This window comes from Lissotriton helveticus, chromosome 1_1, assembly GCF_964261635.1.
Source record: "Lissotriton helveticus chromosome 1_1, aLisHel1.1, whole genome shotgun sequence".
NCBI classification, from domain to species: domain Eukaryota; kingdom Metazoa; phylum Chordata; class Amphibia; order Caudata; family Salamandridae; genus Lissotriton; species Lissotriton helveticus.
In genome coordinates, this window is record NC_136057.1 from 121,392,312 (window position 1) to 121,406,147 (window position 13,836).

Below are 13,836 nucleotides of genomic sequence, written 5' to 3' on the forward strand. Positions count from 1 at the left end.
TAATCACATTCTCCCAATACTATTGTTGGCCTTTGTAGTGTTGAAGAGGAACTAATGTCAGTAAAGTCACTCATTCACTGGTCGACAAGCAATGTCCCAAAAGCAGCTCCCCTTTGCACTCCTTCAATTTGTGTTGTTCTGGTTGCTCTATTTCAGTCACTTTGTTAAGACTCTATTGATATGCTTGCCTGGTGTGCTGAAGCACCGTGAGGTCTTTCTAAGCAAAAGACGCTCATCATTAAAAAAAAATGAATAAATATAAACCTTTCTTTTTGGAATTCTCCGCACGAACAGGTCCCAACATACAAGCATCCACTGCATACCTGACAGAAATGACAATAATGGATTAACAATGATATAAAGTAAATCCCACAAACTGACAATCTGCGGCTCTTCAGACCCAAATATATCTTGGTTAGACCTCAGCTTGCTCTCCCAGGCCTCCCACTGTGAGTCGCACTGTCGTCTCCTCTGGGCTCAGAGATCTGTGGTTTCTGATGTTCGCCAGGGGCCTTACACCTTTTCAAACTTGCTCAGGCATCGCCGGGACCGACACTCCAGATTTCAGGCATCATGTACCAATTTAGTTTCACTTCCTGGGTATTCAAAGACTGAATCCTGTCCTGCGTACAGTATCAGATCACATCTCGGCAGACTACCATCAGTGCATCATACATTGCAGACCAAAAGCCTGTAGCAATCTATTGTATCTTCCCTCCCAAATTCCCAAAGTCACTAGCTGTGGTGTGAGTTCCAGGGTGAATTTTAGGACCTCTGAAATCCGGTCACCCACCACCCTCCAGAAACCCTGAAGCCTGGGGCAGTTCCAGAGCATGTAGAGTAGGGTACTGTTCTGCCGGAGCCCTCTATGGCAAGGGTCATTGTCAATTCGCCCGATACAGTACAGCCGGGTCCTTGTAATGTATGCCCTGTGAGGACATTTTAGCTGAATGAGTTTGAAACCGGCCAGTATAGCCACCTCTCTCGCTAGCAGCATGCTGCATCTAAGTCGTCATCTTCTAGTCCCAGTGACATAGATTATATTGGAGAAACGGGCAGGGAATGCAGACTCTGTATGGGTGAACACAAATCCAATAAAAGGTTAGGGAAACAAGCTGCACCCCTGGTGAACCACTGGATTGAGGCCCAACACACTGAGTCTGACCTTCGCTGGACCATCTTTATTCAGACCTTGCTAAGGCCATTCTGCGTCTTGCCGGATATACCGCTACTTGTTACAAGTAGCGATATATGTGGCAAGACGCAGAATGGACTTAGCAAGGTCCGAGTAAATAATAAAATAAAAGAGAAGGAAGCGGTCTTTGTCTATATGAGGCAGCGTATGGGAAGGACCCATTATTTCGAAAGTAGTTGACATCACTGCCTGTTGGGGTGGCACTTCATCCGAAAACTGTTCGGAAATAACTATTAAGGAGGCTAACTTTTCAAAAGCAGTGTTATGAACATTTGGACACGATTTTATCAAATTAGATCCTTAAAAAAACGCCCAGGGGGCCGAAAAGTGCGTCGGCTGTTGTTGCTCTCCGTGTTTTGAGAAGTTTTTTATTTTAGAAGTTTTCTATAGCACTGTCAAGACCCAGAGGTAACAGAGCGCTTTACAGTAAGAGAATAGCATATAATCAACAGAAGCATGACATATGAAAGGTTTTATCAATCAACGAGTGTCAGAGTAAGAGCTGCATAAATGTACTGCAGAGCTTCTTTGGTTTCAAGGTTCAATGCGGGCACAAAGTTCTGGTGTTGCAATCTGTTCCGTGTTATCCACAACCAAGGGAACGAATGAGGAACAAGGATTTGAGTTGGTTTTTGAATTCCACAAAGGGCGGTATGGTTCTGATGTGCGGGGGGATGGAGGTCCAAATTTTAGGGGCGTTTCCCGTGAAAGAGCAGTCATCTGTTATTTTCTTTCTGGTTTTAGGTAGGATGAGCAGGAGGGAGTTAGAGCTTCTCAGATTCCTGGCTTGGCCTGCTTTTTTGAGTTTTTTTGCCAAGTATTTGGGTATGCCGGTATGGAGGGCTTTGTGGGTTAGGCAGGCAGTTCTGAAGTTACTTCACATTTCTACTGGGAGCCATTTGAGTTCTTTGAGGGCCGGGGAGATGTGATCAGATTTTTTGATGCCGGTGATCATTCTGGCTGCCGCATGTAATCTTGTTTTGATCGGCGCCAAGTGCGATTTAGGAATACCTGTTAGGATTGCGTTCCCATAGTCCAGTCTTGACAGTACCAGGGATTGAGTGGCCAGTTTGAGATCCTTGTTAAGAATGTAGGGTTTGATTTTGTTCAGAAGTCTGAGGTTAAAGAATGCACTTTTGGCCGAGTTCTTAATGTGAATCATCATGTTTAGTTAAGAGTCCAAGGTAACGCCAAGAGATTTAACAGAGTCTGTTAGAGTAAGATTCCCTTTGAGTGCATCGATTGCCTTTAGCCATTCGATGATTTGAGGGCTGTCCTCCTTGTTCAAGATGAGGAGTGTCTCAGTCCTGTCTGGATTTAGTTTCAGGTGGTTGTTTGTTAGCCATTCTTGAACATCTTTCAGGACATCATTTAGTCTTTGGATGTCAGTGAGAGAGGAGGTTTCCAGATAGATCTGTGTATCATCCGCGTAGAGGTGGAAGCGGATGTTGGCTTTTCTGAGTATCTTGGAGAGCGGTTCCATATAGATGTTAAAAAGCTGTGGAGAGAGCACCGATCCTTGGGGGATGCCCTTGTTAACTTGCTGGGTTTCAGAAATGAAGTTCTTGATTTTTATTTTTTGCGTGCGGTTGTGTATAAAGGAGGAGGACCACTTGAGAACTACCTTGCCGAGGCCAGCTCTTTTTGGAGAGCCTTGATGAGGAGTTTGTGGTCCACTGTGTCAAATGCTGCAGAGAGGTCAAGGAGAATGAGGAGGCAACATTTGTCTGAGTCTAGTGATCCATGGATGTCATCAATGATGTTTAGCATCGCGGTTTCTGTGCTGCAGCCTTTTCTAAAGCCAGACTGGTGGGGGTCTAGGAGGTTGATGTTGTCCAGGTGCTGTGTCAGTTGATGAAGTACGCAGCGCTAAAGTGTTTTTGAGAGCAAGGGGAGGTTAGATATAGGTCTTAAATTGTTCAGATCTGTCGAGTCTAGACCGGGTTTTTTCAGCAGGGGGTGACTTGCCCCATTTTAAGGCAATCAGGGACCACTCCATTTTTTAAGGAGCTATTTATGATTTTGCCCCATATAGGTGCAAAAGCGTGCTTCAGTTTCTTGATTAGTAGGGGCGGAATGGGGTCTGAGATATGAGCTGATGGTTTGGAGGTCGAGATCAGCGAGATTATCTCTGTTTCTAGAACGGGGTGAAAGCTAAGCCAGGGGGTGAGAGAAGAGCCAGGAGAGAGGACATGGGGTACAGCCGAGCTGCTCTTCTGGGGTGTGATTCGTTGATGTCTAATGATAGTTCGATTCTTGCGATCTTATAGTTGTAGAAGTGTGCAAAGTTGTCGCAAAGTTCTTCTGACGCCTGTACAGATGAGTACAAGGGCTTGGAGGTTTGTTGTCTGATGATGCAGTAGAGCTCCTTCGGTCTGTTTTTGGCCTTGTCCAGTGCCTCGCCGAAGTAGTTGGATTTCTTATTTTTGATGTGGTATTTGTACTTCCTACGGGCTGATTTCAGTTGGTCACGAAGGGTGGCAGTCGGGTTATTTCTCCATTTTCTTTCCTTGGCTCTTAAGTTTCTCCTTTCTGCGTTGAGGTCAATGTTGAACCATGTTCTGGATGGAGTGGTTCTGCTTCTTCTGAGCTTTAGTGGAGCTAGTTTGTCGAGTATGGACACTAGCTCGGAATTGTACCGATCAGTGAGATCATTGGTGGGCTTTATTGTTCGGGAGAAGTGAGCTTAACTGAGCTTCCTGGATATCCAGGGGTACTTGGGAGATGTTTCTCATCCATTTTGCGGGGTCATGTGGAGGTTGGTGGGAGATAATGGGGTGATTAATATGAAATAGGATCATGTGGTGGTCTGACCAGTCGACAGGAAGTACGTGATAGAGTTCTTTTGCGCAATGATGGCATCCAATGTGGCTCCTTTGTAATGAGTTTCCTCAGTGCAGTGTTGTTTAAGGTTGTTGTCATCAAGGAGACTGGATAGTGATTGGATTAGAGGATGTGTGTGTCTCGTTCCATCGTAGATTCAGATCACCAAGAATTAAGTTATTGGAGTCGCCAAGTGCGCCTTGTGCTATCAGGTCGGATAGTTGTTCTCTAAAAGCGTTGTTTCTGCCTGGGGGGTGATATTGCAGGTGACATAGTAAAGAATCATTGTCTTTGGTCTTGATGATGGTGGATAGACATTCAAATGAATCGTAGGCAAAAGAGGTGGTTTCCGAGATGCCTAAACTATCCTTGTGTATGATACCAACCCCTCCTCCTCGCTGATCTATCCTGTCTTTGGTAATGAGGGAGAAGCCAGTTGGTACCAGCATGTCTAGACAGGGAGGAGATATCTTATTTACCCAGATCTCCGTGAGGAACGCAATGTCAATATCATGAGTGAGGATAGCCTCAGCTAATTCTGTTGCGTGTAGTGAGGCCGATCTGCAGTTGATTAGTAAGCAATTGGTGGAAAGCACCTGATTGCTGGCAGTTCTATCTTTAGTCGCCCTAGGTATTGCGGTGAGGGCAGGATGTCTCAATGGTTTGGTGCAGGGAAAGTCTTTCCGTAGTCCTGTGATCACTTGAATTTTGGATTTAGGAGAGTCTAAGGCGGGAGTGTCGTATGCGGCAGCTAGTAAGGCTGCTTCACTGTCTGACATAGGTGCTTCTGTTCTGGAGGGCCTTGAGGTCGGGTGTTTTGTATCTGATAGTGTATGGATCTTGGTCCTAGGGAAGGGGGCTCCGATTTTTGAGGCCTTATGTGCACATGATCCCAGGAACCTGTAGGGGGGACCGTGCAGCTGGGTACTAGTGGTTTCTGTGGGCCCTGGGCGGCAATTTGTATTGAAGGTGTGGGGGGTCCCGGAAGGGGGTTTCAGGGGTCTGCGGGCTATACCTAGGTTAGAAAGGATTTCCGTTAGGCCCAGGGAGATTACGTCTATCTGGCTTTCAAGAGCCGCGAGACGCTCTGACACGGAATCGAGGGAGGAGTTGGGGGCAACCTCAACCTGAACATTTGGTTCAGGTTGAGGAATTGAGGTCTCTTGATGGTGGAGCAAGTCAGGTTATCCTTTTTCGGGATCGGGGGAGAGGTCGGAGGAAGGGGAGGGGAAGGGACAGGGACAGGCTTTGAGTGTCCGAGAGCTGGGATGAAGCTCGTGGGGAGGGGCGTCCCTGTCAGCGTGTCGCATCTATGAATTTGCTGGGGAGGGATCCCATATGGGGCGGTGTAGCGTTATCTGTAGGGAGCTGAGGGATACGGTAGGTGTGGGAAGTGGGATGGTTGGAAGGGGAAATTAAGGGTGTGGTTAGGGTTTTCTGTTGTGGCCAGTTGGCTGTAAGCGCGCGTTGGGATGCGGCGGGGAGAAGAGGGGCGTAGCGGGCCATATCGGTATCGCGGAAGGGGGGATAATAGGCTTCTCTGTTGGTTGTGGATGAGGGCGAGGTGCGGATTGGGGCGGGGTGCGGTAGGATTGGGAGGGCTGATCTAAGTGCGGGAAATAGGGAGTCGAAAGCTTCAAGGTTCTCATTATTAGCCTGAATGAGGACCGTACCGTTCGTGTAGATGGTCACGGATGTGTACCCTCTTCCGACCGAGCCCATAGGGAGTATAGAGGTTTGACTTTGTCTAATTTTCAACTGAAAGAACACTTGATCAATGACCAATTGAAATATACTTTGTGGAAGAATCTCCATTTTATATTTTTTTTACTCCTCTGTTGGATGATAGATATAATGATCTGGTGTATTTTGGTTCAATATTGTTCTAGGCCCTCGAGTCCTAGTGAAGACATACCCTGGTGGGTGGGTAGTGGAACACCATAGGAGTACCCCAAAGAAACTTTGTTGAATCGAATAATTTAGACAAATTATTATAAATGGATGTGCAGATCATTATAAAGTTTTGGAATGAACTCAATGAAAATCTCCCCTCCGAGAATGCATTACCTGAATGACTTAGTGCCTGTGGAGTTGGGCTCCACCCATACAGGCATAGATATGTGCTGTTACTATTGTTTTTTATGTAAGGGCCATGTTCCTGTAATCCTGCCTCCCATTTTTCCGCTTCATGCCCCTGTAGATTTTCCAAATACATTCGTTGCCACCTCACTGTGTTTATCATTATTATTATTATTTTTTTTTTAAAGATTATTTTTGGCCTGGCTGTATTACTGCCTCATTCCTATTGTTTACGCGTCATATAGAACTTCATGACTTTCTTGTTTTACCTGCTTGCTAGCAGAATGGTCAGCTTAATTTAGCCTGCTGTGCCAATATGCGGGACGTGCACTTTACTGACGAGCCCTAAGAAGTGAACCCATTTCCAACCGTGACGCTCTATATTGAACTGTGACGCCCTATATGGAATTCTATGAAATCCCTGCCTAATTTGGTTTCTAAGACCCACATTATACGGGATTATCTGCCTGCTAGCAGAATACCCTGCTCTACTTAGCCTCCTGTGCCACCATGAAAAACGCGCACTTTTATGATGAGCCCTAATGTTTGAGTTCACTTTTCAGCTTAAGGAGGGGAAATCCATGATTGTCGCAGCGCATTGTTTGAATTCTCCACTTATAGCGCCACGCCTCCTCTTTTATGTTTTAGCTGCTATGTAAAAGTTGCAGTTGGGAAACGTGCATTGGTTCCAAATATCAATTGTTCTGTTTTCCTTTTTTCAGTCATCAGAACCGATTAATTCTTGCCTTCACCCTGACGGGGGAAGACATTTGTCATCTTGCATCTCTTCCACTTGTTGACCTGCCGAATCACGGGCGGGAATTGCAAACGGCTGAGAAGTCGAGTTGGGCGTACAGACCCCCTCGCAAGGTACGACATGTGCTGGGTTTGACTCATATATGCCCTGGAGAATTTTGAGTGACTAATATATCACGTCATCATACCCGACAATCAACCTTGACCTGTGGCTGAAGACGATAAGGTCAACATGCAAGGAGCATATTGCTACAAGATAAACCAAGGAGTGACACTTAAATCATCATCTATCTAATGACATTTTGGAATTTCCAAATAAGAAGTTCTTGTTTGCAGAACGAAACGCATTGGCTGTGGCCTATTTAAAAAGAAAGAAAATAAAGCAATAATGAAGACATTTCAATCACCTTGTTAAAATGGACTGGATACACATTTAGTTGATTGTACTTAAATTGGAATGTGGTGCAACTTTAATATAAGTTTACATCTATCATTGACCCTGAGGGATAAGGGTGGTGCCTTAGGACAGAGGGCATTTTTGAAGTTTGCACACAATATTATTTTACTTCTGTTTAAAACATCTGGTATACTTTCTTAGGTTGATGCCTATGTTAGGCTAGTTGGTTCACTGTCCAGTCTAAGTGTTGGTGAACTAAAGTGTTGAGTGCTGCAAGCAGATACAGAAGACCAGGACATATGATTGGTGTTTCGTGAGCAGAACTATTAGCTGTAAAGACTTGGGAGGGTGCTGTTTCAAATGATTGAAGGGGAGTGAAGCAAGGCTAACCAATGGAGTACGTTATTAGAAGAGACATATGTAGTGAGTCAATTTGGCCTTCTAGTATCTTAAAAACAAACAATAATTTGAGACCGTGAAGCATCAGCAGTAAGATTTTCAGTAGAGATAATATGGTAGCAAGTTTGAAGCAGTGGGTAGGTATTAGTTAAGCAAGAGAGATTTAATAGAGTTTCAGCAGAGAAATATATCCAAAGGTGTATAATATTCATGACCATGAAGGGGTTAGATGGTGTGCTTGATGGATCAGCTGATTTGAGAAATGCGGAGTTCTCCAGGGGAAAAAAGCAGTGAAGGGAGAGAGAGCAGTAAATAGATAAAAAGGAGAAGAGAGGCAGTAAGTGAGGTATCAGGGTGTTCCCGGGGGGGCGTGGCTAAGACGCCGATGGGAGAGGCGGCGTGAGCCGATAGCTCCGCGCCCGGTCCCTGCTGTTATCCTGCTTAAACATCCTGAATTAGGTTCACAGTACCTGACCATATGCCGGAATACCTGGGGTTGCTTCCGTGACCATTGGAGCTGCAATCGGGGACCCCGTGGTGATGAGGAGGTCGTTTGAAGCATCGGAGGAGCTGAGAGTCGAGCAACAAAAGGCGGCGGCCATTGATAGACCAATCTGCCCAGCGCTCTGAAATCCGCGGCGAGGCCCCTCGGAGGCTCGGACAAGAGTACGCAGTGGGGGCGGAGCGGAGAGCTGCCGGCGGCCCTGGCGGGTTGAACGGTGTGTGGCTACGTCGTGAGTGGCCTCGGCACGGAGAGGGGAGCCCTGCCCGGTGCGCTAAGATGGCGGCTGATGGGAGGTCCAGGACAGGTACCCACCACGAATGGAGCTGAGGCTGGGCGGTGGCTTACTGATCGGTGGAGCCTGCCGATGTTGCGTAGTGCGGTGCGACATCCGTGCTGCGCCCAGATAGTGGAATGCCTGAGGTCCCTGAGTGGCTGGTGCACTGAGCGGAGCGGTGGCTGTGCTACGTCGGTCGGCGGAGCACTGGGGGTCCCGACTGCCTACGGAACCTCGCGGTGCACGGAGAGAGAGGGAGGACATGGCTTGGACATCTCCCCCTGGGGCCCTGGTGAGTGTGGTGGTGTGGGACAGCGCCCGATACTACGGAGGTGGGGGCGGGAGCAGGCCTGCGGCCCCGCACAGGCGGAGAGCGTGGAGGCATAATTGCGGGCATTATTACGGTGACGCCTGGAGGGGGTGAATGCACTGCCAGGAGGTCATCACTCACGGCCTGATGATTGATGCATTGTATGAATTTATTTCAGCGTTTCAGGGCTTTTGATGACATTATTTTTTGCCATTTGGTCATTTAGGTGTTTGGATTACCAGGTTGGTGAGACATAAGAAATTTGGATAAGCACAGGAGCTGCCTAGCAAAGGAATTCTTTCCTGCCTGGAGCAATTTATTTCCCGTATTAAAACTGTAGCCCCCGACCACCCTAGCTGAAATCAGCTTGAAAATTTGTGATACTATGCTGTGGTAGGTTAAGGCTACATGGCCAGTCTAGTTGTTTCAATTGGCATGTGTAACATTACACTTGTGGTGGATGCACGGTGATGAAAGAGTTTTGTTATTGAACGTGTGCAAATAAGAGTAGAACTTTATGGTGATGGTTTTTCTAATAACACTTTCTCCTTTCGGTGTGTAAATAGTTTATGATACCAGAACCTTGAGGAACGTTCTCTTCTTATAGTGGTAGTGGGCCCTTAGGGTGCCTGTGTCCGTGAAACAGACCGTCTTTTTTGTACATTTATTTATTTATTTTATTTTATTTATTTATTTATTTCTGACATTTATTGAGCGCAAGCGAATACCCGTAGGCGTCTCAGCGCTAGACTGTTCCGCTATCTTTCCCAAGATGTTGATAACTTGGAGATCGTAGGGCAATATCACTGGTTAAACAGCCAGGTCTTTAAGCTCTTCCGAAATTGCAGGATTGAGGGACTGGTTCTGATATGTTGTGGCAAAGTATTCCATATCTTGGGTGCCGCAACTGGAAAACGACGATCACCCCAGGAGACCGTTTTGGAGCGAGGAACCACTAATTGGTTAAGAGTTGTTGATCGTAACTGTCTGACCGGTGTGTAGGGTATAAGCTGTTCCTTAAGGGGGCGTGGTCCTTGATCATGCAGTGCCTTATAGATTGTGCAGAGTGATTTGAACTTGATCCTGTTTTGGATCGTTAGCCAATGATAGGTCCTTATTGTGGCTGAGATGGGTGCAAACTTGGGTGTTCTGGACAGCAGGCGTGCCGCTGCAACCTGTATTGTTTGCAGTTTTTTTGTTACTCTGACTTGGGCATTTAAAAAGAGTGCGTTCCAGTACTCTACAGATGAGAGTACTAAGGAACTGACCAATGTTTTAGCAGCAGCGTCCGGTAAAAAAGGGATTACATTAAACATTAGAAGGATGTATTTATTGATAATGTTATTCTATGTTTTTGTTTTAGGATTACTTGTATGATTTTTGTTGCCCATTGTCCTGATGAGGCCTGAAACTGTTTGACAGGCCGAAACGCATCGACAGTTATCACCAATTTCGAAAACTCTTTTGATTTGGAAATTGCCTGGATATAATCCCTAGGAGCATTATTGTGAATAGAAGCCATAAAGACACTGTTTTTTGCTTCTTATGCTCCTTGTTACTTTGGTGTTCAAAAAGGAAATAAGGCCAAGAAAAGACATTGCCAGTATTTTCCTTGTACATAAATTATTGAGCTTCTTACACAATCCATGGGTTAAGGGTTCACAACAATAAGATATTTTGCTTCTTGGATCTTGAAAAGTACTTTCACACAAGATTAAATATTGCGTGATGAGTTGATTTGTATTTATGATGTAAAAATAAAAAAGGATTTCTAAAAGAAAATTACAAATCATATTTATTGTTTGTGTGTTTTCCTTTTTTTTAAGTTGGTGTTAATAGCCATTAGATGAACGTTATATTTGCGATAGATTGATACTATACAATTTATGATGTGATGAGACAGATAATTAGTAGTATCTGTCCCTATAAATAACCTTCCTTAAAAAAATACCATTGGCATCCTTTCTTTAGTTAGCTGATTATTGATGCGAGCACGGAGTACAGGCTGCCTCATGCGTATTTATATGGCCTACCTCTATCGGCCCATTGATAGCTCCACCCTGAGCGGATTGTGCGCACTTTGAGTCTACCATAATCTGTTACATAGCCCCCTGGGCGGCGCAGCCGACCAAGAGCAGGTGTACCCTGGAGGAGGGAGCTCTGTTGCCTGTTGGTCGGTGAGCAGTGAGGGGTGCTCAGAAGTGTGGATGTCACCGGATGCTTGCCCGGAAACCCGGATACTTTGGAGGGGCTATTGTAACGAATGCGTCAGAAGAGAAACGGTGGCTGGCGGTGTGCGTGCCAATAGGTGGAGAGCTGGGGCCTATGACACCACTAAAGGGAGCGAAGAGAAACCAGCGCATCTGGAGACACGCTGCCGTTAGATGTGAATTATAATCGGAGGTCAGACGGTGTCTATTCCTGTATGTGTAACATCTGCGGTGCCGCGAGCCTAGGCTATGCTTCGCTGAGTGACTTGAAGGCCTAATTAGTTGCGCACAACTCAAACGTCAGCCCACGCGGACTTTGACGGAGATCTTATTGCACAGAACGAGGTCCATTTACAGAGCAATAGGCAAAGGCAGGAAAGAAAACGCTGTGGAGCACGAGGGCGCCCAAGGTGATGGGGATGGTACTGAGGGAACGCTTTCGGAGCAGAGACTGAATAAACGCCTAGACCAAATCCTGGATGCCATGACATAACACAAGTCGCGACGGGGCTGGTACTCCTGAGAGCGGACCACTCAAAGTTGGCCGACAGGGTCAAAGAGACTGAAGCGGTCATTCAAGACTTGAAACCAGTGGTGGTAATGGTGTAACGCAAGCTGGAGGATGCGTTGAAGCGCTTGGCGACACTAGAGAAAAAAGCAGAAGATTCTGAAAGTCGTAATAGACGTAACAACGTGCGGGTGCTAGGCCTACCCGAAAAAATTGAGGGACCAGACATGATAGCCTATTTGGAGAACTGGTTTCAGACTCATGTTGCCCCGGAGGGTCTCTCCTCCTTCTTCATGCTTGAGAGAGCGCATAGAGTTCCAGCCAAGCCGCCTTTGCCGGGCCGCCCTCCCCGACCTGTAGTGGCCAGAGTCCTTCATTACAAGGATAGGGATCTGCTGATTCAGAATGTTCGCTCAGCGGGACCTTTCCAGGTAGAGAATTGTGCGGTTACGATTTTCCCGGACTACACTCAGGAGATACTAAGACGCAGGGCCTCGTACTTAACCATCAAAAAAGAGCTCAGAGATGTGGGGATTCAATATTCGCTGCTGTTCCCAGCCAAATTGGGAGTGATCATGGATGGTTCGACACAGTTTTTCACGTCACCCGAAGACGCTTGGTCCTGGCTCGAATCATACAGAGCAGGTACAGACTGCAGAGGCAAAGGAGACAGAGGACAGCCCAATCACAACGTCTCCGCCAGAAAAACAAGACCCACCAAGCTTTACTGCTAACACAACTAGCGGCTGACAAACAAGGGGCCCTGGTGGCAACGGCGGCGATAACGGGATCGCAGAAAGAGGACTCGACTAGAGGATCGGACTCCGATGACGACAAAAGACACTCGGGCGCTGAGCTCTCGGATGAGGACAGCACCAAGGGTCCGGAGGTGACACCCAGGACAGCCGATGATCTGTAGGTTGCTACGCCGCCCGTGAGGGTCACTGCTGGAGAACTGAACCTGATGGTGCGGAAGACTCTGGTAACACTTCTGAACATTATAACTGTGCCTTATTGTTGCAGGGGATTGTAGGTCTGGGGGCTGGGATGAGGGCTGCCACCTGTCGGGGCTCGACCACCTTCCCATTGCCCTTAAGGCAACCTGTGGTGACTACTGCAGGATAGTGTTGTGTGCTTTATTGAGGAAGATTGGATGGGGACTGATATTGTACTATTGGGTCCTGTTCTGGGGGGGGATCAGGGGTGTTATTTGGGGAGTTGAATGTTCGGGGTTCCGTGGCTCTGGTGTGGGCGGGAGAAATTTGGAGGAGAAGATACTCAGGGAATATTCTAATGGGGACATTACCTGAATTGAAATCTTTTACATGGAACGTACGTGGATTGCATACTATGTCCAGGCGCCATAAGGTACATGCATATTTGGTGCGCCGTGGAGCCCAGATAGCGTTGCTTCAAGAGACCCACCTTAACAAGCGGGAGTGTGTTGCATTACAGAGACGGTGGCGGGGCCAGGTGTTTTGCACTGCCTACTCTGCGTTTCCCAGGGGTGTCTTGGTGTGGGTGAGAGCAGAGATTCCTTTTCAAGCTGCAAACAGTGTTATTGATCCGGAGGGCAGATATGTGGCGGTTGAGGGGAGATTGTATGGAAGGGATGTGGTATTATGCAGTATTTATGCCCCAAACACAGATCACCCCGATTTTTTGACAGACTCTCTGGGACATTGGCACATTTTCTGGCGGGTAAGGTGATACTGGGAGGGGACTTTAATTCGATCACTGATACAATACTGGATAGGTCGCACCCACCACTGGTTGACTCCCAGGTCCGCAGGATTGCGAAGCAAAGGGTTGAGTGGCAAGATAGATGGGGGTTGACTGATGTCTGGAGGGGGCACCACCCCGAGGATAGGGATTATTCTTTCTTCTCCGCGCTCCATGAACTGCATGTTAGAATTGACGCTATCGTGTGTAGCCATTCCTTGGCATCTTTTGCAGCGCACTCTGAGTACTTGGCTAGAACTATCTTAGATCATAATCCTCAGCTGGTGTCCTTTCAATGGCAGCGTGAGAGGGCTGCGATCCCCACTTGGCGATTGCGCCCAGACACCCTGGAAGATCAGGTCTTTCGATCCGAAGTTCGAGACGGCATCGAGCGCTATTTCACAGTCAATAGAGTGTCGGCTTCTACTAGAGGAATAGAATGGGACGCGTTTAAGGTAATGGTGAGAGGACTGTGCATCAGTAAACACTCAGGGGAAAGAAAGGTAGTACTGGCTGATGTTAATAAGGCAGAGGAGGCACTGCGGGAGATAGAGAAGCAGAGGCCAGAACAGAGGGAACTGCAAGAGCGGCTCCTAGCTTCTAAGGCATTGGTGGCGGCGGAAACAGAAAGATTGCGGAGCTATGATTATAGACAATA